The sequence below is a fragment of the Cibotium barometz genome, chromosome 11, assembly GCF_041138505.1.
Source record: "Cibotium barometz isolate CiBa-2024 chromosome 11, ASM4113850v1, whole genome shotgun sequence".
In the NCBI taxonomy this organism is placed as follows: Eukaryota; Viridiplantae; Streptophyta; class Polypodiopsida; order Cyatheales; family Cibotiaceae; genus Cibotium; species Cibotium barometz.
The window spans coordinates 32,844,762-32,870,835 of NC_141056.1; positions in this window are offsets into that span (position 1 = coordinate 32,844,762).

The following is a 26,074-nucleotide window of genomic DNA, read 5'->3' on the forward strand; positions in this document are numbered from 1 at the left end:
TAGAGCATCACGGCTCCCAAAAATCACTGCCTGTTATATTTTTCTTTATTCTTTCAATGGTTTTCGAAATTGTTTGTTATCTTAAAATGATAAACAGATGCTATGCCTTCTTGGAAAGGCTTTCCCCCTCTCTCATTCTTAAAATCAGCCCTTCTTTATCCTAGTTAAGTGATCTAATTGTTGGAATTAAACTTTTCATATTGTTTCTCTCTTAAAAGTGAAAATTGATTAGTTTAGAATGCTTTAAACCAATTGGGGATAATTCCTAAGTAGATTAAGGTTAGAAAAATTAAAAAATAGGCAGGCTATGGCAAAATTTTCTAAAAATTTGTGAAATAAATTTCATCTTTTATTAATCAAAAAGAGTAATCCCCATCGTTTGTGTATTCTAAAAGTGTCATTTTCATTCATGCATAGAAAGATGCATATTGATTATTTTTTATTATAAAAGAGTGATTTTTAATAGAATTAAATTCTATGCATAGAAAGAAGCATATTAATTATTTTTTAATTATGAAAGAGTGATTTTTAATAGAATTAAATTCTATGCATAGAAAGATGCATATTGATAATTTTTTTATTATAAAAGAGTGATTTTTAATAGAATTAAATTCTATGCATAGAAAGATGCATATTGATTATTTTTTATTATAAAAGAGTGATTTTTAATAGAATTAAATTCTATGCATAGAAAGAAGCATATTGTAAGATTCCTCCCCAGCCTCTCAAGATGTCCAGCATCTTCTCTTGTAATCAAATCCCTCTTCAGAAATATAAAAGATCTTGTTTCTACCAATTTTGGCCTAGAGAGAGAAAATCTTCTAGAGAGTGGTAATTCAGTTTTTAAATATTTTTGGATGGAAAAATATCTCTTCTTATTAAAATAAGTTCCCTCAAAATAGAAGTTCAAAAAGATTTTCAGAAGGTGCATTAGAAATCAAGTATAATCTGTTCAAGAGGCCTTATCCTAAGGGTTAAGATTTTTTTGAAATTTTAAATTAAGGTTCCTATGGACCAATAAGATTCATCCAAATATAGGGAGGAGATAAATGGAAGAATAAAAGTAAAATCCCCCAAAAAGGAGTAAATACTCACATAAGATGAAGAGTTGACTAAGGACAAGGTTAATAGTTTAAAAAGAGAGATATTTAGAAGAAATAATGCATTTTTGACACCTCATTATGGGGGAATTCCCCTCATGAAGGAGGCGCCTATTTCACATGTGTGGGAGAGTTTTAAACTCCCAAATAATGAGATATTTTTATCTCTCCTCTCTCCTGTTTCAACTAGATTCAAAAAGTGGACTAAACTGACCCAAAAATGGTCAAAAATTGACTAAACTGATCTGGAAAATTCTAGAATCAGTTGGCTTGGTTAGAAGCTCACTTTTTCCTATAAATAGAAGCCTTTGTTGGATATGTCAATTCAGCTATGAAGATTGATCAAAACATATTCATGGTGTTATTCATATCACATCTCATTCATTCCATCCACATTACATCTCATTCATTCCATCCACATTACATCACGTCCACATCTATTCATATCACATCTCATTCATTCCATCTACATTACATCACATCCATATCTATCCATATCTCATCACATCCATTCACATCTCATCACATTCATCCACATCCATCCATTCATTCACATTCACATCTATCCACATCCATCTATTTATCCACATGCACATCTATCACTTCACATCTCATTCTCATCCATTTACATCACATCACCCCCATTCACATCTCATCACATTCACATCCACATCCATTCACATCACATCCACTCACATCTCCTCACATCACATTCACATCTTATCACATTGACATCCACATCCATTTACATCACATCACATCTCATCACATTCACATCCACATCCATTTACATCACATCACATCTCATCACATCCACTCACATCTCCTCACATCACATTCACATCTCATCTAATCATATCACATCCATTTACATCCCATTACATTTATTTACATTCATTCGGCTCTACATCACATCTTATCACATCCACTTTTAGTACTGTTTTCTACTTTCAATACCGATGGGACTTTTCTAAGTCTCTGTCAATTGATTGGACTAATTAAGTGTACTTTTTCTTGATGGATATTTTTATATTCTTTCTTAAATTTCTCAAGTAAAATATATTCAATATTCTTCTTTTCAGTAAAAGATTCATGGGATTTACAAAAATCAATTCTACCCATATTTCCCAATAAAATTAATAATGCTCAAAATTCCACTTTTGATAAATACTCAAAATTTGAATTATGCCAAAAATTCTTCTTTTACCGTTTAATTTCTTGGATCTCAATTATCATGGGAATTCCTCTTTTTGCATAAAATAAATTTACCAAAAATTCATCTTTTTCCATTTTATTACTTGGATCTCAAATATCATGGGAATTCCTCTTTTTACATAAAAATAAATTTACCAAAAATTACTCTTTTACCATTTAATTACTTGATCAAATATCATGGAAATTCCTCTTTTTGCATAAAAATAAATTTACCAAAAATTTCTCTTTTCTTTAATTAATTATTTATGAATAAACACTAAAATTGTATTTTCCATGAATTTGATAAAAATCATTCTTTTAGCATAGGATGTCTAATCCTAGAATATGGTAGGAAGTCCTCTTTTAGCATTATGCATAAAAATAAGATAAGTATTATTTTCTAAAAATTTTGCCATAGCTTCGCTGTACTATTACTGATAATTTTTAATTTTTTAAAAAAGAATAAGACTTTGTAATACAATTATGATAGAAGAACTATCCTTAAACTTAAATTCAAATTATGGAATTAAATCATAAATTTACCATAATTTTATTAACATAAAAGCATAAAAGTACTATTTCTTAGCCTCTAGCTTAACAAGCTTAGAGTTTGGTTTTGAATTAAGACTTTATCAATGAGAAGCATTCTCTTTCTAAAGAATTAGCCATAGGAATGACTATTCTTTTGGGAGAGAGAGATATACATAAAAAGCATTCTAAATAAGCATAAAGATTAACTTTTTGTGATTAATCATTAAAGTTCTTAGAGAAATCTTGATTTTCATTAAAAACAACTAATCAAAAACTTCTCAAGCTTGAGAGGGGTTGAGAAGTGAAATCATTTAAGAATATTAACAAAAACCATGAAATTCCTTCTTACCTCTAGATTTGGCTTGCTTCTTTATCTAGAAGTGAAGCCCCCAACCAATCAATTGGTTTAGTGAGTTGGGAAGAAAGCTCCAAGAATCGTTGAAGAGAGAGAGAAGCTCCAAGCTCCCTAAAAGTAGAGGATTTTTAAGGGATAATAGAAAATATGATGATTTTAATGTAATACTGGCATAGTATAGCTCCCAGATTTTTTTACAAAAGACTAGGGTCTATTTATAGGTGAGGGAGGCCACTAACCAAGTCCAACTAGGTTCTAGAATTTTCCAGGTTCAGTTTGACTCAATTTGGACAAGATTTGGACCAGTTTGGCTCCCTTTTTTAATCTAGTTTGATCCAGGAGAGAGGAGAGATAAAAATATCACAATGTTTTTGAGTTAAAAAACCTTCCCACACATGTGAAGGAGGCACCTACCTCAAAGGTCTCCCCCTCCTTACCAAGTTGTCAAAAATTCATCATTTCTAAAATATCTTATTTTTTTAGTAATATAACTAATAAACCTTGTACTCAGTCAACTCTTCATCTTATGTGAGCATTTACTCATTTTTGGGTATTTTCTTTTATTCTTTAGATTTATCTCATCCCAACACTTGGATTAATCCTATTGGCCCATAGGAACCTTAATTGGACCATAATTTAGAAATTTCTAAAATCTAGACCCTTAGGCTAAGGTCCCTTATATTATTTTTAATTGATTCCTAATGCACATTGGAAAGTTCATTTTGAACTTCTGTTTCAAGGGAAACCATTTTAGACACTAGGAAGATTTTTATATTAAAAGATATCTCAATTTGGATTACCTTTCTCTAGACATTTTCTCTCTCTAGGCCAAAAGAGGGTAAAACAAGATCTTTCTCCTATTTCAGAGAGGGGAATAATTACAAGAACAAAAGGGGAGGTTCTTACACCTTTACACCTCAAAAGTAGGAGGGAGGAATCTTACATCCTACCCCACCTAAAAAAATGTGAGATGCCCTCATCTCACAGCAGGAGGATAAACTCTTTCACCTTAAGATCCAACTGATTCTGGGGTTCCTTATAGTCTGGTCAACTCATGAAGAATCCTGGGATAAAGATCCCTTCTACAAGAAGAACATACAGAACTCATTATCAGAGAACAATTCATTCAGAACATATCATTCATAGCCTTAACACAATAATGGTGCATCAGACTAAAAATTTCATCTGAACATTCCTCCACGAGAATTTCAGTTATGTAGGCTCTCAATTTTCCATCCCCTAATTAGATCCACTGGGTCAAAGGTTAACAACAGCAATCTATCAGCACAATCCACTAATCTCATAGTGATTTGCTGAAGTCATAATCGTCATTCCAGTTACTAACATCATCACTGGGATTCGTCCCATTCATCCTCATTGTGGCTTTGTTCAACTTATCTTCCTTCAACTAGAATTCATGAATCATCATCTTTCATCAGAATCCAAATCAACTCATCAATTCTCAACCAAAATTCTAAAATCATATCAACTAGCATTCGAATTCATCCTCTGGATAGCATTTTTGCTTATAACTTCAAGGTCTTAGATTTACTCGTATATATTGTCAGTAAAGAAGTATATACGGGTAGTCACGGTCCTTGGAGCTATAAGGTAAATACCATCATATCTAGGCCTCAAGCAAGTTAAGGATTCCATACAATTGCGGTGCATCTATCTGAAGACCCAATTTTCAATCCTAATTAGCAAAATAATTAGCAAGATAATGAGCTCACAAAATGATGGATTCTAGGCATGGCTGTTCATTCCATCCATATCACATCACATTCATTCCATCCACATTACATCATGTCCACATCTATTCATATCACATCTCATTCATTCCGTCTACATTACATCACATCCACATCTATCCATATCTCATCACATCCATTCACATCTCATCACATTCATCCACATCCATCCATTCATTCACATTCACATCTATCCACATCAATCCAATTATTCACATGCACATATATCACTTCACATCTTATTCTCATCCATTTACATCACATCACCCCCATTCACATATCATCACATCTCATCACATTCACATCCACATCCATTCACATCACATCTCATCATATCCACTCACATCTCCTCACATCACATTCACATCTTATCACATTCACATCCACATCCATTTACATCACATCACATCTCACCCTCCTCACATCCACATCCATTTACATCACATCACATCCATTTACATCACATCACATCTCATCCACATCTCATCACATCTCATCCACATCTCATCACATCCACTCACATCTCCTCATATCACATTCACATCTCATCTAATCATATCACATCCATTTACATCTTGTCACATTTATTTACATTCATTCAGCTCTACATCACATCTTATCACATCCACTTTTAGTACTGCTTTCTACTTTCGATACCGATGGGACTTTTCTAAGTTTCTGCCAATTGCTTGGCCTAATTAAAGGTACTTTTTCTTGATGGATATTTCATATTCTTTCTCAAATTTCTCAAGTGAAATATATTCAATATTCTTCTTTTGAGTAAAAGACTCATGGGATTTACAAAAATTAATTCTACCCATATTTCCCAATAAAATTAATAATGCTCAAAATTTCACTTTTGATAAATACTCATAATTTGAATTATGCCAAAAATTCTCCTTTTACCATTTAATTACTTGATTCTCAAATATCATGGGAATTCCTCTTTTTGCATAAAAATAAATGTACCAAAAATTTCTCTTTTTTAATTAATTATTTATGCATAAACACTAAAAATTTCGTTTTGCTGGATAAATGTAATCCCAACTCCTTAGTTCAATTTGATGTGTGAGGCTAGTGAGGTCAATGGTTGGTGTAAAGCCTACAAATGGTTGGTGCATATGGTTCATGCAACTCATGCAACTAAAAATAAGGGTAGAGGGGTCTCTAAATAAGGTACAAGTCGTGATCAAGTGATTATGTAAGTTTGGTTCATGCCTAATCATAATTAGAGTCTTTTTGTGTTAATCTCAAAGCAATTTTCTGTATATACTAGTTTTTGTCCCTCATGTTCATGATGTTTTGTACAAGCTTTGATCCACCTTGAGTATGTCTTGATCAATATTCATAGTTGAATTATCATATTCAACATTTGGTATCAGAGCTTGATCTAATTAGGTTTAGTTTATTAGCAAAAACCCTAATCTATCTCTTAATCACCATAGCCTTTTTTTTCCTGTTTGAACAATATGCTGTAGATTGCCTCCATGCTTGCATCTGAGGAGATTATACTTCAATATTTTGATATAGGCCTCTTGCTTTGCTCACACGCAAGCTCTAAAATGAAACTCAAAGGCGAATTTGGTCGCTTCTTCATGAAATCGTCATCGCCATGAAAACAAGTAGTTCTGACATAACCATGTTAAAGTATATCTTCATTTTCTTTTGGTAGCAAGTCTTGAAAACTGACAACCAAATCCTTGGGCAGCTTGCCCTCAAGACTAAGCCGTACTCTGCTCTTTAGGGAGGTTGTCATCAATCAAATCCTTGGGCAGCTTGTCCTCAAGACTAAGCCGTACTCTGCGTGGAGCTCCTCTATGTGCTGAATGACAAAACTTTGTTAACTTTGGGTATGTATGATCATGAACATGAGCTGGCAAGACAAATGCAATTTGCCACTTTAGTAAACATCTTAATCCATATAGTAGGAGGACGCACAGAGCCAGAAGCTTAAAGGGTGCTCACCTTTGATGGAAGACTTTGCAGTGGGAGGTGGTGGTTTTGTTTCCGGAGATACACTTGGTTCTCTTGCCCACCACAAACTTTCGAGGGGGGTGTTCCCACGTAAACTTTGGTCTTCTCCAGAGTCTTGGCCACAGACTTACGAGGAGTCATCTTCATCTTGCTCTTCTGCGGGCTATGTGTGGCAGGGAAGGCGATAGTTTTGTTTTCGTTCACAGATGCGCTTGGTTCTCCTCCCACAGACTTCCGAGGGAGAGTCTTCCAAGGTACATATGGTTGTCTTTTCCAGTCTTGGCCACAAACTTTGAGGGGTCATCTTCATCCTACTTACGGATTGTGTGTTGAGGGGAGGAAGGTGGTGAGAACCAACTAGAAGGATGTCTGCACTTCGCTTGGAAGAGGGAATGAGGCAGGAAGGAATGTGAGGAGAGGAAGGAATGTGAGGGGGTTCTCGGCTCGTTTTCCTCTCCCGCTTCTCTAAACCGCAGAATGAGGCGAGCCACTAATCGTTTCTGCCAGTCCCCACACATGAAGACCCCCACTCCCAGTCATAACTATCCCGACTCCTCGTCACACCATCATGCACACTTAAGTGTGTCCTTTTCTAAATGTGTCATTATTGACATTTGAAAAACCAAATGCACTTGAAATTCTGTCCAAAAGTTACACAAGTGGTAACACCAAAAAGGGGAAATAGTGGTACCACCAAAATGTGCTTTGACCCCAATAGGGGGATTCCTGCCATCCAAGCTTCAAAATGGGTAATTGTTTGTAAGGCCTTTGTGGGGCATCTATTTAGCGCATAAGTGGCACACATAATTGACCCTCCTCCAATAAAAAAACATGGGGAAAATCCTAGCCTTTAATAATCATGTATGCCATCTTCATGAGAGATCCTATTCTTTCTCTTAGACACACCATTTTATTAAGGTGTTTAAGACACCGTGCATTGATGTTTTATCCCTCTTTTAGCATGTATGCATGAAACTCCTTTGACATATAGTCCCCCCCTCTTAATTTGTACAAAGGGTGCCAACTTTACATGTAGAGACATTTTCAAACATAGAAACAAAGTGTCTAAAGCATGTAAAACCTATGATTTTTCCTTCAACAAATACACCCAGATATGCCTAGAGTAGTCATCAATAAAAGTCACAAAGTAGAGATATACCTCAATTGATGGTGTCCTCATAGGACCACATACATCACTATGTATAAGCTATAACTTTTGGAAAGCCCTTACAAATCCATCTTTTTGGGAATAATGCCCATTACATCTTTCCCAAACTGTATCCCTCACACACATGTGGGGCCTTAAGATATGGTAACTTTGACATCATCTCTTGCTTTTTGAGGCGCAACCACTTGCAACATTTCAAGTGACCAAATTAGGCATACCATAACACGTGTGGTGTGGTAGTAACTAAACAAGAATTATGTGTCAATCTCTCATACATGTCCAACCTATAAAGCCCATGGCTTAGATTACTAGATATACCACAGTGACGTCTCCACCATCACTCTGATCATGAACTATACACCTATCATTAACAAATCTCACCACCACGAGGCCTGTCATAACAATGGTAGTAGAGACTAACAATAAGTTCTTTTTAATAATAGTCACATAAAAAAGACTTATAAAAGAGTGATTTTACCACCACCTTACTAACTCCTTTTACTGGGATGTAAGGAGTTGTTTACACTTGTTACTAAGCCTCTTTGAGAAGAAAACTCAAGGGAAGAAAACAACCCATACTGAGAAGTAATATGCTTTGCTACTAGCACCACTATCACAGACATGATGTTATGTCGCTGGCATGCATACATCATGGACAGAGAAGGATCATAATTGCAACACACAATGAATTTCCAATCATCATGTGCATATTTTTTAACTCCTTTTCAACCCTTGGTGGTGGGTGATGATGCATCAACCCATAGCCATGTCTGATTCTTTCTTCTTCTCCTTCTCCAGGCTTTTTCTACATTCACTGATATGATGGCATCACTTTTGACAATAGTTACATTTGCCTTTCTTCTTAAGCTTTGAAAAGATGCAGAGAGGAAGAGACTTTGAGCTCTTACAAGTGCACACACACACTCACACAAACCCTAGAAGAGAACACACAAGATGAGAGGCTGAAAATTGCTCTTCTTCACAACAAAAGGGTTCTACCAAAAGATAAGTGAAATACAACATAAGTACTAAAGTACTATGTACATGTGGTCCATAATGTGAACATGCTAAGTGAGTGAGCTAGCAAGATAAGTATGCCATAACTCAGTGCTAGACTAGTAGCTAGTATAGTCCAATTGTAGAATCACTGGCGAAGATCTATCATGTTAACATCCTACCAAACATGCCAATGATGTAACTGGCAAAAACGGTCACCTAGGCATATCATAAGTGTCAGCTCGTATTGAGCTTGACATCTCAACACTTCCTCTCAAGCTCAAATCCATCTCTAGGACTCTAAGCATAGTCTGGAATCTACGAAGTTTCTCTCCTCCCCCAGGACTTTCGCGAAAAAGTCAGCTACCTACTCCTCTTTGCTAACATACATGAGATCAATGTCTCCTGCTAAGACCCTCTCTCTAATAAAATGATAGTGGACCTCTATGTGTTTGATCTGCACATGAAAAATTGGGCTCCTTGTCAATTGTATACTGCTAAGATTGTCATTATAGATAATAACTTGTGTGTTAACCTGCTGCCCCAAATCACAAAGTAGCTTGCGTAACAAAGCTACCTAACATGCTCTGCCATTGTAGCACCCTTATACTCTACCTCTGTACTCGAGAAGGAAACTTTTGGTTGCTTCTTGGTGCTCCATGTCACAGCACCACTCCCAAAAAGAGAACATAAATCCGCTGGTAGATCTCCTATCCTGAGATACTACCAGCCCAATCTGCATCAATGTATCCAAACACCTGCAACTCTGTATGTACCAGCCTCATAAAAGAGACCATAGTCTACTGTAGACTTCACATAGCGCAATGTGCGCCTCACACCATCCAAATGTGGCTTCCAAGGAACCTGCATAAATTGACTTTGCAATCCAACTGTATGGTTCAAATCTGGCTTGGTGATTATCATGTAGATTAAGCTACCCACTATCTTCCTATACATAGTGGGGTTCTCCAAAATCTCACTTACAATTGCACACTCAACTTGCCATTTGAATCTAATGGCATAAAAATTGTCTTATAACCAGCCATACCATATTTGGATAGCATATCCATATTAAGATATATGCCTAAAGGCCCCTAAGTGAACAGGTGGTTAGCGTTCTGGTTGCCAATGATGCCATAAGTACACCGATGAAGGAATGATTGGAAATAAGAATTCAACCAGAGATTTTGAGGATTGTGATCAGTGACACAATGGTTTCATTAAAGGATTGTTTTAAAGATAGCTGAGCTGAGAAAAAAGGAAATTTCATATTGGTGTGTAAGTGGTGTGACTAGTTTTATGTTTGCATGAACATCCGGCTAGGGGGCCTGGGAACTCTTTTCCCTAGTATACCCGGGACAAAACCTAACCAAATTCCTAATTGGATCCCATCACTACACTGGTTAGGCGGTTGGCTAACCCATGGTAGGCTGGACTGATGGATCTGTAAATGGAGACTCAATTTCTGTTTAGTTCGATAGATGAAGTAAATTCCGCACAAAAATTGTTCTATGGAAAAGAATCAACGGTTGTGCCTCTCAATGAGGAAAAAAGCGTTGGTCTCTATGATCCAAGTACAGTCTTTTTCCCTGATCTGACTATGGGACTTATGGGTGCGGTCAGATGAGCTCAGTTAGTTAAGGCTTTTGACTACATTAGGGAAAAGTTATCCTGGTGGAATCGCTCGTGCTTTCCGGATAAAGGAAGTTTTTTCGGGTTTTGTTTTGGAAAAACCGATGGATTACTCTCTTGTCCGGATATCCATGGGCGAGGCCCCGAGTGTGGGACCCTGCCCCGTGCAAGAAGTGCGACTTCCGCTGCTAGCACCCTTGAATTTGTTGTGCGGTGGGGACAGGGATCTTACAGCTGGTATCAGAGCCATTTGGCTAATGAGGATCAACCGAGAAGCCAAATATGTCAAAAATTTATCAAGAAGCACAAAAAGGTTGTAATTGTGTGATAAAATTCATACAATTTGATATTCAAACTGAAATTCATAAAAATTAGTAATTGGGTCTTCACATGGAAGTACCGCAATTGTATGGAATCCCTGACTTGCTTGAAGCCTAGACATGATGGTATTTACCTTATAGTTCCAAGAACCATGACTACCCATATATACCAAGGATATAACTGCAGCTCTTTATTACTGGCAGTATATACGAGTAAATCTAAGACTTGAAATTATAAGTATTAATACTATCTAGATGATGAATTCGAATGTGGTTGATATGATTTTTAAATTTTGGTTATAGAAAAATGCATACTAAAAATATTTTATTAAAAAAGTGTTACTTTCTTTAGAATTAAATTCTATGCATAGAAGGAAGCATATTGAAATTGTTATTTTGATTATAAAAGTGTTATTTTCAGCATAAATGATTTTTATGCATAAATGGATGCATAAAAGAAATTCTTTTATATTAAAAGAGTGATTTTCATCATAAATAATTTTATGCATAAATGGATGCATAAAAGAAATTCTTTTATATTAAAAGAGTGATTTTCATCATAAATGATTTGTATGCATAAACATATGCATAAAATATATTTTTTATATTAAAAGTGTTATTTTCATCATAAATTATTTTTATGCATAAATGGATGCATAAAAGAAATTCTTTTATATTAAAAGAGTGATTTTTATCATAAATGATTTGTATGCATAAACATATGCATAAAAGATATTTTTTATATTAAAAGTGTTATTTTCATCATAAATGATTTTTATGTATAAATGGATGCATAAAAGAAATTATTTTATATTAAAAGAGTGATTTTCATCATAAATGGTTGTATGCATAAACATATGCATAAAAGATATTTTTTATATTAAAAGTGTGATTTTCATCATAAATGGATTTTCTGCATAAATTAGATGCATAAGAGAAATTCTTTTATTCTAAAAGTGTAATTCCTACTAAATTGGATTTATGCATGGAAAGATGCATAAAGAATTTAATTTAATCCAAAAAATGTTATTCTCATCATTTTTGATTTTATGCATAGAATGATGCATAAAGAATTCTATTTTTATTTCAAAAGAGTTATTTTCATTAATTTATGCATAGAAAGATGCATAAAGAATTTTATTTTTAATTCAAAAGAGTTATTTTCATCAATTTTAATTTTATGCATAGAAAGATGCATAAAGAAATCTATTTTTAATTCAAAAGAGTTATTTTCATCAATTTTGATTTTATGCATAAAGAATTTTACTTTTAATCCAAAAGAGTTATTCTTATCAATTTTGATTTTATGCATAAATAGATGCATAAAGAATTTTACTTTTAATCCAAAAGAGTTATTCTTATCAATTTTGATTTTATCCATAGAAAGATGAATAAAAGATTTATTTTTATTTCGAAAGTATTATTTTCATTGAAATTGAATTTATGCATAGATAGATGCATAAAAGATTTATTTTTATTTTGAAAGTGTTATTCTCATTAAAATGGAATTTATGCATAGTAAAATGTATAAAAGGTTTATTTTTAATTCGAAAGTGTTATTTTCCTGAAAATTGAATTTATGCCTAAATAGATGCATGAAAGGATTTTTATAAAAGTTTTATTCCTACTAAAGTTGTCTTTATGTCTAATTAGATGCGTAAAGAATCTTTATATCAAAAAATTAGAATTCTCTTACATTCTATAAATAGATGTGATAGGAATCAGATAGATGTAAATGGATGTATGGATGTAGGTATGGATGTGGATGTATGGATGTAGATATGGAATGTGGATGTGGATGTGCATATGGATGTATGGATGTGGAATGTGGATGTGCATATGGATGTATGGATGTGGAATGTGGATATGGATGTATGAATGTAGATGTGGATGTGGATGTATGAATGTGAATGTGGATGTGGATGTGGATGTATGAATGTGGAATGTGGATATGGATGTATGGATGTGAATGTGGATGTGGATGTGGATGTATGAATGTGGCTGTGGATGTGGATGTGGAAATGGATGTGTGGATGTATGAATGACGATGTGGATGTGGATGTATGAATGTGGAATGTGGATATGGATGTATGAATGTGGAATGTGGACATGGATGTATGGATGTGAATGTGAATGTGGATGTATGGATGTGGGTATGGATGTAGATATGGAATGTGGATGTGGATGTATGAATGTGGATGTGGATATGGATGTATGAATGTGGATGTGGAAATGGATGTATGGATGTGGAAATGGATGTATAGATGTGGATGTGGATGTGGATGTGGATGTGGATGTGAAAATGGATGTATGGATGTGGATGTGGATATGGATGTATGAATGTGGATGTGGATGTATGGATGTGTATGTATGAATGTAGATGTGGAATTGGATGTATGGATGTGGATGTGTATGGGGAATAATGAATGCAAATGTGTATGTGAAATGATGAGACGTCGATATGAGTGAATGGATGAGATGTGATGACATGTGAATTGGGATGTGAATAAATGATATGTGATGTGAATGAATCTAATGTGATGAGATGGAAAATGATGTGATTGGATGAGAATGAGTAAACATATGAATTGAATGTGGAAAGAGTAATGTGGACTGATAAGGGATAATGTGGAAAGACGAGAGTTCATTATAGAAACTGTAATTGTGAACTGTTTGTAAATGTGACTGTTTTATGTCAAGAATGCTGGGCTAGCATTTTGACCGTCTTGTGAATGAGGTCGTGGAGATCTATCTATTAAAGTTGTAACTGCTGTACGGAGAGTCAATGGAGGACGTCTCGCGTAGCAAGGTCGGCCGAGGTCTTGACCAGCCTCGGTTTGATTAGGCATATCATAAGTTTCAGATCATGTTGATCTTGACATCTCAACACTTATCACCCCCCCTTCTCGGCATCCTTGCCAAAATACTGGGCTAATTTATAAACCTTCTCAATTGGAAGACCCCAAACTAAATGTTTAGCCTATTTGACTCCAATACATAGGAGGATGAGATGAATGTTATAGAAGATATTGACGCAATAAAGAAGTTTTCAATTTTAGTAAAGTATCCACTTGTCGCAAAGATCCATAACAAGATCTAATAGCTTGAGTAGAGGTAGTAGTACAAGACCAAAGAGTTGGGAGATGAGCCTACGCTCCCAGAGCATGGTATGGAATGTACATCAGTTGGATATCAAGACTACCTTCTTGAATAGTGAAATCTTATATGCCCTTAAGCAAGCTCCATGGTATGTGAAGATAAATGCATACTTGGTTACAAATGTTTTTTAGAATAGTCCAATTGAGAGTATCCCCTATGTAAAGAGGAGTAAGAAAAAAATTTAGTTGTCATTTTTATATGGTGATGACATGTTGATCATGGTCCTAATGAGGAGAATAATTCACCCTTCAAGGCTTAATTAACATGTCATTTGAGATGAGATATTTGGGCTTATTACATTATTATTTGGGCATACAATTTATATAGTGTGATGTTGCAATCAAAATACATACAGAGATTTCTTACATGGTTTGGTCTTAAAGACTATAAGTGTGTTACTACACCAATAGAGATAGGTGCTAAGCTTAGCCTCTAAGATACACGTGAACCATTTGATGCATCACTTATCAGAAGGTTACTATTCTTGAAATGATGTTACCTCAATAGAGTCATATAATTGTACATCTTGGTTGACCTCACAAAATTATAGATCCCTTTGGCCTTGACCTTACAGCATTATTGCCAACTTCAACTGCCTTGGCAAAGTTGTTTCATTGCTTGTACTTGGTCTCATGAAAATTCTTGTCATGCTCTCCAATATATTCATAGATTTGACTCACTAGTTCTCCCTTTCCTAGGCTTTGTGGCATGCCCATTTGGCTGCCAAACGTATTGTTCACAAATTGATTTCACTTTGGAATCCATGTCTACCATGAAGAGAGCTAGGGGTTTGGAAACCTACTAGACCTGAACTACATACATACAAACTGTGCAACCTACACAAGCAATGGATACTAACACAAAACTTGATCTGGCTATAGAAAACCCTAATGCACATGCACAAAACTTGCTATATATGTAAAAAAATACAAACCTTAATTTGGCTACAAATGTAGAAAACACAAACCCTAATTTGGCTACAAATGCAAAAAATGCAAACAGACTTGTTATACATATAAAAACCCTAATGTAAATGCTAACTTGTTGTTTGCATAGAAACACTAAAATGATGCCTATCGAGAATGTAAAAGCTCTGATACCAAGGTGACATGCTAACTTTGCAAAAATCTAATTAATAATGATCAACACTAAGCTACAATGGTTAACACTATCACACGTGTAATGATTGACATAGAGAAGGAGAGAGACTTTTTACCTAGCATACTTGTACTATATATTATTTAAACATGATTATATACAATGATGTTCAGATTTAAAGTAGATATCGACACTTGAATGCTATGCATTAATTTCAATGCATGCTAATGACTAAATCGATTGCTCTATGTGTTGCAAATTGCTATCTCATGAGATGACCTTTTGTTGCTCCAAAATTGAGGACTATGTTGAATGCTAAATTATGAACTTGAACTTTCTTTATATAGAGGTTTTGATGACACATTATATGTTGGTCAATTAACTCTTTTTAGGTCCCAACATATCATTAAAAATGTTTTTGTGCCAAATTTATATATCGACCATGATTACATGTTGTAAGCACTTTTAGGTGTCTATTGAGCTACCAAAATTTTTTTATTCAGCCCATATACAACCTCTAAACTTACCCTTTAAGTGGCTATAGGAAATAGGTATACCTACATTGCACTAAATTAAGGTGTACTTGTGACATCCCCTCTTGCTAGACTTGGAGCACTAGATGAAACCATGCACTTTTGCTTTATTCATGACATGTTACTCATCCAACTCTTTTGTTCTTCACTAGTGCCCCCACTGAAACTGTTGACTCTTCATTGCCAATGGATTCTCTATATAACATAGAAAACTCCTATTGTGTCCAGATCTTGTCTCATCCTCTTCCATCAAGGGGATGAGGGTCGTCAAAGGGGGGATCAACGTCGTCCAATCAAGGGCCCTTATTTTTCAGAATTTCCAAGTCGAGGTGATGTGGGTGCATCAAAATGTGCGCCTTGTCACCATCGATCTCATTAAATTTTGGAGTGCTAAGTGGTCAAAATTTGTTGCAGACGCTGTGAAGGGAGGCAGAGAGACACGGAACACCTCTATAGCAATGCCTTTCCACAGTTCGGAGTACACACCAACATCAAGAAAAAGGGGCACCAGTCAACTTCTTAAGGAGCTGACACAACATTTAACCTCTTAAGCATGAGACTTTGTCTCTACCCTTATGCAATTTTTCAAGCAACGGGGGGAAGCCTACATACATTTGATCAAGACATGCAAGGGGAGATGGGCACATCAACATCTGCCACCCTTTACTCAATTGACACATGTGCATGTAGGGGTGCACCCTTATTATGACATAGGCTCACGGCCGTAAGCAAAATGATGACCACAGAAAAAGTGGTGAGAGAACCACTTGACATAAACAAGGTTACATTCCATCAAATATGAGCTTTAAGCAAGACTTCAGTTTCCCAAGAAAAGTCAACATCAGTAAGGAGCTTCAATTCTCCCAACCTGGCAAGCAGTGTGTGACTAGGAGGCATAATCACTTTATGGTCTTCAGTCTGTCTGTTGAAGAAGCATACCACCATACATACATATTCTCTCAAAGCAAAACCAGAGGGCTGTCTTTCTCATACACATGAGCTTTCCACAAAATCAGAGAGTTGGTTATCATATACATGGGTTTTCCAAAGCCACAAACTGGTGATTCCTCCTATGTATATGAGTTAATTCACAAAAAAAGAACAAAAAAGCTGGCCGGCCGTCACTTACATTGCATGGGCTGTCATCATGACACAGATCCGCACTCTCAAGGCGTGGCACCTTCTCTTTATTCATACAAGTAGCGTTGCAGCTTCTCCTCCCCTCCCAAACTGGAATGCCGTGGGCTGTTGTGAGGGTACTTCTCTTCAAGGAACACGAGCTTATCTCCTTTCTCTCTTAAACACAGAGAGCAGCTTCTCACATACAAGGGAAAAAAACACACGGGCTCTCACACTTTGGAGACTGCGCCTTCTCACACAATTTGGCTGCGCTTAGAGCATTAAAGATGCAAGCTCTCCCTACCCATTGAGACTACCGCTATGCTTTCTCCCTTCTACACAATGGGCTGCGCACATGTATTGCGCAGCTCTCTGAGAATATTGGAGCTGAGCCCTCCCACACACTCTTTAAACACTATAGCCACACAGCTCTCCCACCCATTGGCCACGTAGTTCATTGAGAGTATTAGAACTGCGGGTACCATCTCAACAAACATCAGCTGTGCAGCGTTTCTGAGCATTTAAGAGGTGAGCTCTCCACATACTGGAAACTACACTGCGCCTTCTCATTTCTACACACCTGGGCTGCATTTAGAGCATTAGAATGGCAAGATTTTCCTCCTACAGCTCCCCTCGTACACATCAGCTGCGCCTCCCTCTGAGCACTACAGAACGCAAGCTTTCTCTCATACATGGGCTGCGCCGCTTCCCTACACACCTTCTGGAGACTACAGTTAAGAGCAGTAGAGAAACGAGTCTTCCTTATTTCTCATACTGACACATGAACTGCGCAGCTACACACCTTCTCTATATACATACTCTGCGCAGCTCTCTGCGACTACAGCTACGCAGCTATCCCTAACACCTCTTACACTACAGCTCCCCTCCTCCCACACATGGGCTGCGCTCAAAGCTTTTAAGCTGCGAATACCATCTCCTATCCCTTTCAGCTGCGCTCCCCTCCTCTTTATACACCAACGTGAGCTGACCGTTCAACCAAAGAACCTTTTATTATTCGTAAAATTCCAAGGCATGTCAGAGAGCTCCCCCACCTCCACACGGCGCCCTTTTGAAATTGAGGCAAATTGAAGAATTTTTTAAGGCAATCCAAGGCCACCTTCTATTCTTAGCAAGCCTTGTATTAAATTCCAAGGTGACTCTTTCATTCAAGGAAGACTTTGCACCACACACACCTTTGTTTCCATGAAATGCCAAGGACCGGTACTGTAGCTGACCTCCTCTAACGGGTCCCTATCCAGTTTTTTTTAAAAAATAATGCTTTGCATGCTCACCTTATTTGTCAACAACCTTGTCCATACATGATAGTGCTAAAACCTGTCTTGTGAAACTGATTCTTATCTCTCACTTCTTCCATTTATTATTTATCCAGGTAAACCAATAACTAACTGTACACATTGCATATTTTTGTTAGATCCGTTCACATGTGGCCTTATACCCCCTTTGGCCCCTGGAGATGGACATCCTTTATTTGTAAATGCCATGCATGAGTGTGTACATATGCCAAGAAAATATTACCAAAAAATACCTAACATAGTTTGCCCATCCCCTAGCCTGCTAGATCATTCATGGTCAGCAGAAAACAGTGCCGTGAGACTCAATGTATCTGATATTGCCATGTTCTCAAAGACACTGTTTTTCACTTCTTCAATTCTTTCATCCTTGTCTACCATCATCAGTCGTGCATGATAAAACTTGACACGTAAACCATTCACCCTTGATACATGTGGGGTCCCATCAAGGTCAGCCAATTGATATGTGCCATTAGCAAAGCAATTCATTACTCTGAAGGGCCCCTCCCATTTCACTTGGAACTTCTTTTGAAAGGTTTTATCCAGCTTACTGTTATAGCGTAGCACCAAATCACCTTCCTCAATACCCTTCCTCTTAATCTTCTCATTTATCTTTGTCAATGCCCTATTTTGCATCTTCTCATAATGTTCCAAGGCACTCATCCTGTCCAGCTGAACCTCTTGTAACTGTAAGAGTCTCTCTTTAAATGTGTTGCTAGATGGCCCTAGCAGCTTTTCTAACATTTTAACTGCAGGCAACTCAATTTCCACCGGTAATAAAGCTTCTTTGCCATACACTAAGTGAAAAGGTGTAAAACCTGTGCTTGTCTTTATCGATGTACGATAAGCCCACAAAGCACTGAACAGCTCCAGATCCCAATTCTTGCCCTGATGTTCTGTCACCTTTGCAAGAATGTGTACAAGTTCACCATTGAATCTTTCATTCAAACCGTTGCACTGTGGGTAATAAGGAGTAGTAAAATTATGCTTAATCCGCATTTTGGCACACAAGTATTCTAGCAAGTCAGCTCTAAAACCAGGCCCTTGATCAGAAAGAAGCTCCAAGGGCACCCCAAATTTACAGCAGATGTCTTCATAAACAAACTTTGCAACATCTCTTGCCGTAATTTGCTTCACTGCTCTAGCTTTTGCCCACCTGGAAAGATAATCCACAGCTGTCAAAATATAGCTCTTCCCCCTGCTGGTAATGGGTAAGGGTCCTACTACATCAATTCCCCACTTCTCAAAAATGTCAAAGGCCAAGATTGTCTTGCGCAACTCTGGTTTTAAAACTCGTTTTCCAAATGCCTGGCACCTTTTGCATGAGCTACACCAGTGATGCACATCTTTTTGTATACTTGGCCATATGTAACCCTCCTGTAAGATTTTGTGCAATGTGATTTTAAATGCAAAGTGGCCACCGCATGCTCCTTCATGATTCTCCTCAAGCACTTTGTACAGTTCTTCCTTCCATGGTACATGCCTTAACACCAAGTCAGCCCCTTGCATGTATAAGGTGTCACCAATGAGCTTGTATTTGCAAGCTCTGCGTACAAACCCATATTTCTTTGCCTTCTCAATGTCCTTGGGAATGGCTCCTGTCAACAAAAACTCTTCTTCCAGTGTCAGACTTTCACGACCCCGATAAAGTGGAAGATCTGCTTTTAACACATATAGCTCGCCAATCATTCCCTGTGCTGCTTCATGTGCTTTTGTATTAAGAGAACGCTCCACATGCCGAATGCCCCATGCTTCAAACTCCTTCAACAAGCTCTTGATCTTGAAACATTTGTTCCTCAATGTAGGGTTTTTGCTCTTCCATACCCCTAGTATTTGCTTTACCACCAGTAGAGAATCACCTCTTACGCATAGTCTCTTTACACCATGCTTAATGCAAATGTTTAGCCCTGCTTCCAATGTAGAATACTCTGCTTCATTGTTAGTATGAGCATCAACTTTGAATCCCTTTTTACAAATCAGCTTACCTTGCTGGTCATAAAGAGCTATACCACCAGAAGCTGCATCATGGCTCTTCCTGTATGAACCATCAAAGAACAAAACATGAGCATTGCTTACTTTTGCCACATTTTCTACCTTTCTAATACTTTCTTCTTTGACAAGCAGAGGGTTTTCCTTATAAGTTAACAAGTTTGCCAAAGTAGCTCTGTTACTTTCTTCCACCAAGAAAGAGAACTCAAACTCCTGCAATTCAATCACCCACTTTTTCACTGCCTTAGACATGTTTACACCATTGATTAGCTGAGGCAAGAATGTGTAGCTAGTTAGGAATACAAATGGCTTTGTCAAAAGATATTGGCAAAACCGTCGGCAAGCAAACACCACACTTACCATTACCAACTCTATTTCTAACAGTCCCCTCTCTGCTACTGACTTTACCCTACTAGCACAATAGACAGGGTGCATATATTGGCTCCCCTTCCCTTTTTGCAGTAACATAGCACCAATAGCATCCTCTCCTACTGAAGGATTCACATAAAAAACCTGTTCCCAATTTGGAGCCTGCACCGCGGTCATCTCCCCTAAGACTTCTTTGACTCTCCGAAACTCCTCTTCACACTTGTCATCCCATTGCAAAGGATCGTGCTTTGCCACCTGTTGTAATGGATATAAAAGTTGTGAGGACAATGAAATGAATCTTGACATGTACTTTACCTTCTGAATGAATGTTGCCAACTGTTTTGTAGACTCTGGAGAAGGAAGAAGCATGATTGCCTTGACCTTGTCTGGATCAGCCTCAATGCCATTTTTTGACACCATATGACCCAACAATTTTACCCTTGGTTTTGCAAAGAAACACTTCTTGGGATTGAGTTGGCCACCACAATCATTATATCGTTCCAGCACCATCTCCAGCTTCTCACAGTGATCCATGCGTGTGCTGTAGACACAAAAATCATCAATGAAATCCTGTACACATTTTCCAATGAATGGCAGAAGCGCCCAATTCGCTCTCTTTTGATAGTGAGCTGGACCATTTGTTAGCCCAAATGGTAGTACTGTATAGCAAAAGCAGCCCCATGGCGTAATGAAAGTAGTTTTCTTCTGATCCTCTGGAGCAATCTTCAACTGGAAATAGCCTGAAAACCCATCACACACACTGTATCTTTCATGACCCGCCACTGAATCCAGGATTTGATCAATGAAAGGTAGTGGGTATGGATCCTTCTTTGTAGCTACATTCAAAGGTTTGAAATCCACACAAAACCTCCATTTTCCGTCTTTTTTTGGAGTGACCACGACTGGGCTCACCCACTCTGTTGTCTCCACAGGGCATATGAAACCAGCCTTTAGTAGTTTGTCCACCTCTTCTCGCAAAGCCTTCATCCGTTCTGGACCCATTCTCCTTAATCTTTGACGTACTGGCTTGGCTCTTCCTTCTTTATCCTCTGTGGTTCTCTTCCCAATAGGCATTACTAATGTATCTCCCAACATTGCTGCCTTCTCCAAGGTGACCACACTTAACACTTTTGTCTTTCCCTTGTCCTCCTTGGTCAATCCACTAGGTCCTGCCTCACCCTTAATCTCTATGCCATAATCATTTGACCGGTTCGGCAACTGTGCAGGCAATGGATACATATCTCCACCCATTCTCGGTGGTTTATCACATTGTGGGCTGATGTGGCCAAGTTCTCCACAGTTATAGCATGTGGGCAACTGCCTCCAACCCCTGCCGTTATTCTGTCCACCAAAACCATTCTTTGGTGGTCCTTCACCTCCTGGCTGATTTGCAAGTCTCACACGACCTCGATTATTTCCCACATTGCTTAACATATTTAGGCTAAGATTCTTCATCAAATCAACCACTTGCCTCAAGTCCTGCCTCAGTTCATCATCTTGTGCTGCAGTAGTGACCATTGCTGGCACAACTTGAGTAGTTACTGAAACCGCATCTGCCGGATGCACCTCCTCTGGAACCCGACTTTGCATGGAATCCATTTGCTTCATCTCTGACACCATAGGCAGTGAGCTTACTCCCAATTGAGTTAGTCTATTCAATTTCCACTCTTTGTTCCTTGCCACCTCCAATGCGTCCTCATATGTTCTTGGCTTCTTCAATTCTACCCTCCAACGCAGGTTTTCCCTGAGGCCAACCAAGAACCGATCCTTCTTCATCATATCTGGTGGGGCACCTGTGGCTGCAAGGCTTGACACAAGCTCTCCCATAATATGGAAAACTTCTTGATGTAATCATCAATGGGCTCCGCTTTTCTTTGTCTCAATTCCTGTATTTCATGCCAAACTTTGTCTGGATCTTTCACCTTCACAAACTGTGCTGTTAAAGCCTGTCGGACATTATCCCATGTCAATGGCATAGGTGGATCAGCCCTCTGCAACTCCTCCTCATAACCCTTACACCAGCTCCGTGCATCACCCTTCAAACAGATTTGCAAAAGGCGTAACATTTGAGCGGGTATCTGGATATGGTTGCTTATACATGCAACTTCCATGTTTTCTAAGAACTCTTCCACATTCTCATCACTTTTTCCATGAAACTCTGGATAAGGGAAAGCCATTGTTACCCAAAAAAAACCCTTTTGACACAGATGCGAAAACAGAACCTTCTACTAACTCAATTCTCAGAAGAAAACTTCAAAACACTTCAGGTTTAGAAGAGGATGAACACATGCACATCAAACGAATTTGCATAGTTAATCATTGGAATTATCACCGGCAAAGGAGACTCCAATATTTCCCTCAGTCTTTCTGGCCCAAACATATATGCCATACGCTGTTGAAAGAAAATTTTTTTGTCCACATGAACATTTATCTGAATTCTTTGGGTAAAATGGAAGGGAGTAAATTGAGGTCCATTGTGATTATCCATTGAGAGTGGCCATCCAACTCCCAAGAGGCACTACTGGCTAATTACCCAATTCTACCAGAACTTTTAGGCAACAAATCAACTGTGAAACGGCACCAATACCAAGAATTTCAGCCTGCAACCCATACTTCAGTTGACTGTCAAATCAAGGTAATATAGCACAATTTTAGAAGGCATCTGTCACACAACTGTCCTGGCATAGCAGTCATTCACTGAGATTAATCACATGCACATGTTGTCAGTCTTGTAAACTGAAGGTTCTTGGAATGCTCCTCAGTGGGGGCACCAAAAACTGTGAAGGGAGGCAGAGAGACACGGAACACCTCTATAGCAATGCCTTTCCACAGTTCGGAGTACACACCAACATCAAGAAAAAGGGGCACCAGTCAACTTCTTAAGGAGCTGACACAACATTTAACCTCTTAAGCATGAGACTTTGTCTCTACCCTTATGCAATTTTTCAAGCAACGGGGGGAAGCCTACATACATTTGATCAAGACATGCAAGGGGAGATGGGCACATCAACATCTGCCACCCTTTACTCAATTGATACATGTGCATGTAGGGTGCACCCTTATTATGACATAGGCTCACGGCAGTAAGCAAAATGATCACCACAGAAAAAGTGGTGAGAGAACCACTTGACATAAACAAGGTTACATTCCATCAAATATGAGCTTTAAGCAAGACTTCAGTTTCCCAAGAAAAGTCAACATCAGTAAGGAACTTCAATTCTCCCAACCTGGCAAGCAGTGTGTGACTAGGAGGCACAATCACTTTATGGTCTTCAGTCTGTCTGTTGAAGAAGCATACCACCATACATACATATTCTCTCAAAGCAAAACCAGAGGGCTGTCTTTCTCATACACATGAGCTTTCCACAAAATCAGAGAGTTGGTTATCATATACATGGGTTTTCCAAAGCCACAAACTGGTGATTCCTCCTATGTATATGAGTTAATTCACAAAAAAAGAACAAAAAAGCTGGCCGGCCGTCACTTACATTGCATGGGCTGTCATCATGACAGAGATCCGCACTCTCAAGGTGTGGCACCTTCTCTTTATTCATACAAGTAGCGTTGCAGCTTCTCCTCCCCTCCCAAACTGGAATGCCGTGGGCTGTTGTGAGGGTACTTCTCTTCAAGGAAAACGAGCTTATCTCCTTTCTCTCTTAAACACAGAGAGCAGCTTCTCACATACAAGGGAAAAAAACACACGGGCTCTCACACTTTGGAGACTGCGCCTTCTCACACAATTTGGCTGCGCTTAGAGCATTAAAGATGCAAGCTCTCCCTACCCATTGAGACTACCGCTATGCTTTCTCCCTTCTACACAATGGGCTGCGCACATGTATTGCGCAGCTCTCTGAGAATATTGGAGCTGAGCCCTCCCACACACTCTTTAAACACTATAGCCACGCAGCTCTCCCACCCATTGGCCACGTAGTTCATTGAGAGTATTAGAACTGCGAGTACCATCTCAACAAACATCAGCTGTGCAGCGTTTCTGAGCATTTAAGAGGTGAGCTCTCCACATACTGGAAACTACGCTGCGCCTTCTCATTTCTACACACCTGGGCTGCATTTAGAGCATTAGAATGGCAAGATTTTCCTACTACAGCTCCCCTCGTACACATCAGCTGCGCCTCCCTCTGAGCGCTACAGAACGCAAGCTTTCTCTCATACATGGGCTGCGCCGCTTCCCTACACACCTTCTGGAGACTACAGTTAAGAGCAGTAGAGAAACGAGTCTTCCTTATTTCTCATACTGACACATGAACTGCGCAGCTACACACCTTCTCTATATACATACTCTGCGCAGCTCTCTGCGACTACAGCTACGCAGCTATCCCTAACACCTCTTACACTACAGCTCCCCTCCTCCCACACATGGGCTGCGCTCAAAGCTTTTAAGCTGCGAATACCATCTCCTATCCCTTTCAGCTGCGCTCCCCTCCTCTTTATACACCAACGTGCGCTGACCGTTCAACCAAAGAACCTTTTATTATTCGTAAAATTCCAAGGCATGTCAGAGAGCTCCCCCACCTCCACACGGCGCCCTTTTGAAATTGAGGCAAATTGAAGAATTTTTTAAGGCAATCCAAGGCCACCTTCTATTCTTAGCAAGCCTTGTATTAAATTCCAAGGTGACTCTTTCATTCAAGGAAGACTTTGCACCACACACACCTTTGTTTCCATGAAATGCCAAGGACCGGTACTGTAGCTGACCTCCTCTAACGGGTCCCTATCCAGTTTTTTTTAAAAAATAATGCTTTGCATGCTCACCTTATTTGTCAACAACCTTGTCCATACATGATAGTGCTAAAACCTGTCTTGTGAAACTGATTCTTATCTCTCACTTCTTCCATTTATTATTTATCCAGGTAAACCAATAACTAACTGTACACATTGCATATTTTTGTTAGATCCGTTCACATGTGGCCTTATACCCCCTTTGGCCCCTGGAGATGGACATCCTTTATTTGTAAATGCCATGCATGAGTGTGTACATATGCCAAGAAAATATTACCAAAAAATACCTAACAACGCCTATCATTATCAAAGGCAAAAATTGACATGTCGAAATCTAGTCCATTTGCTTATCTCCTTCTCATCGGGAGTACACACTGCAAAGGCTAACATGGCGCATAATACTAATTGACCCCCCCATCCTTGATGGCCAGGAAAGGCTGTCGGAGGCCTTTCCAATTGGAAGGGGGCTCCCAACCTCCGTCGGTTTCTTGCCTTCCTCTCTAAAAAGGCCTCCCAACAACCTTTCCCTACTCCATATTGGTTTTTGGAGAGACATACTTACGCTGTAGGTGTTTCCATTAGAGACCGTTCTTGAATTGATGTTATCTCTGCAAACTCGGACACTTGTGACTTAAGACATGTGGATTCCAGATCATCCCTTGCATGTTGTTGGGATCAATTTGAGCTTGGTCTTTAACTATGTCACTCTTGCCAACTTCACCTTGGCCAAAGGTGCTTC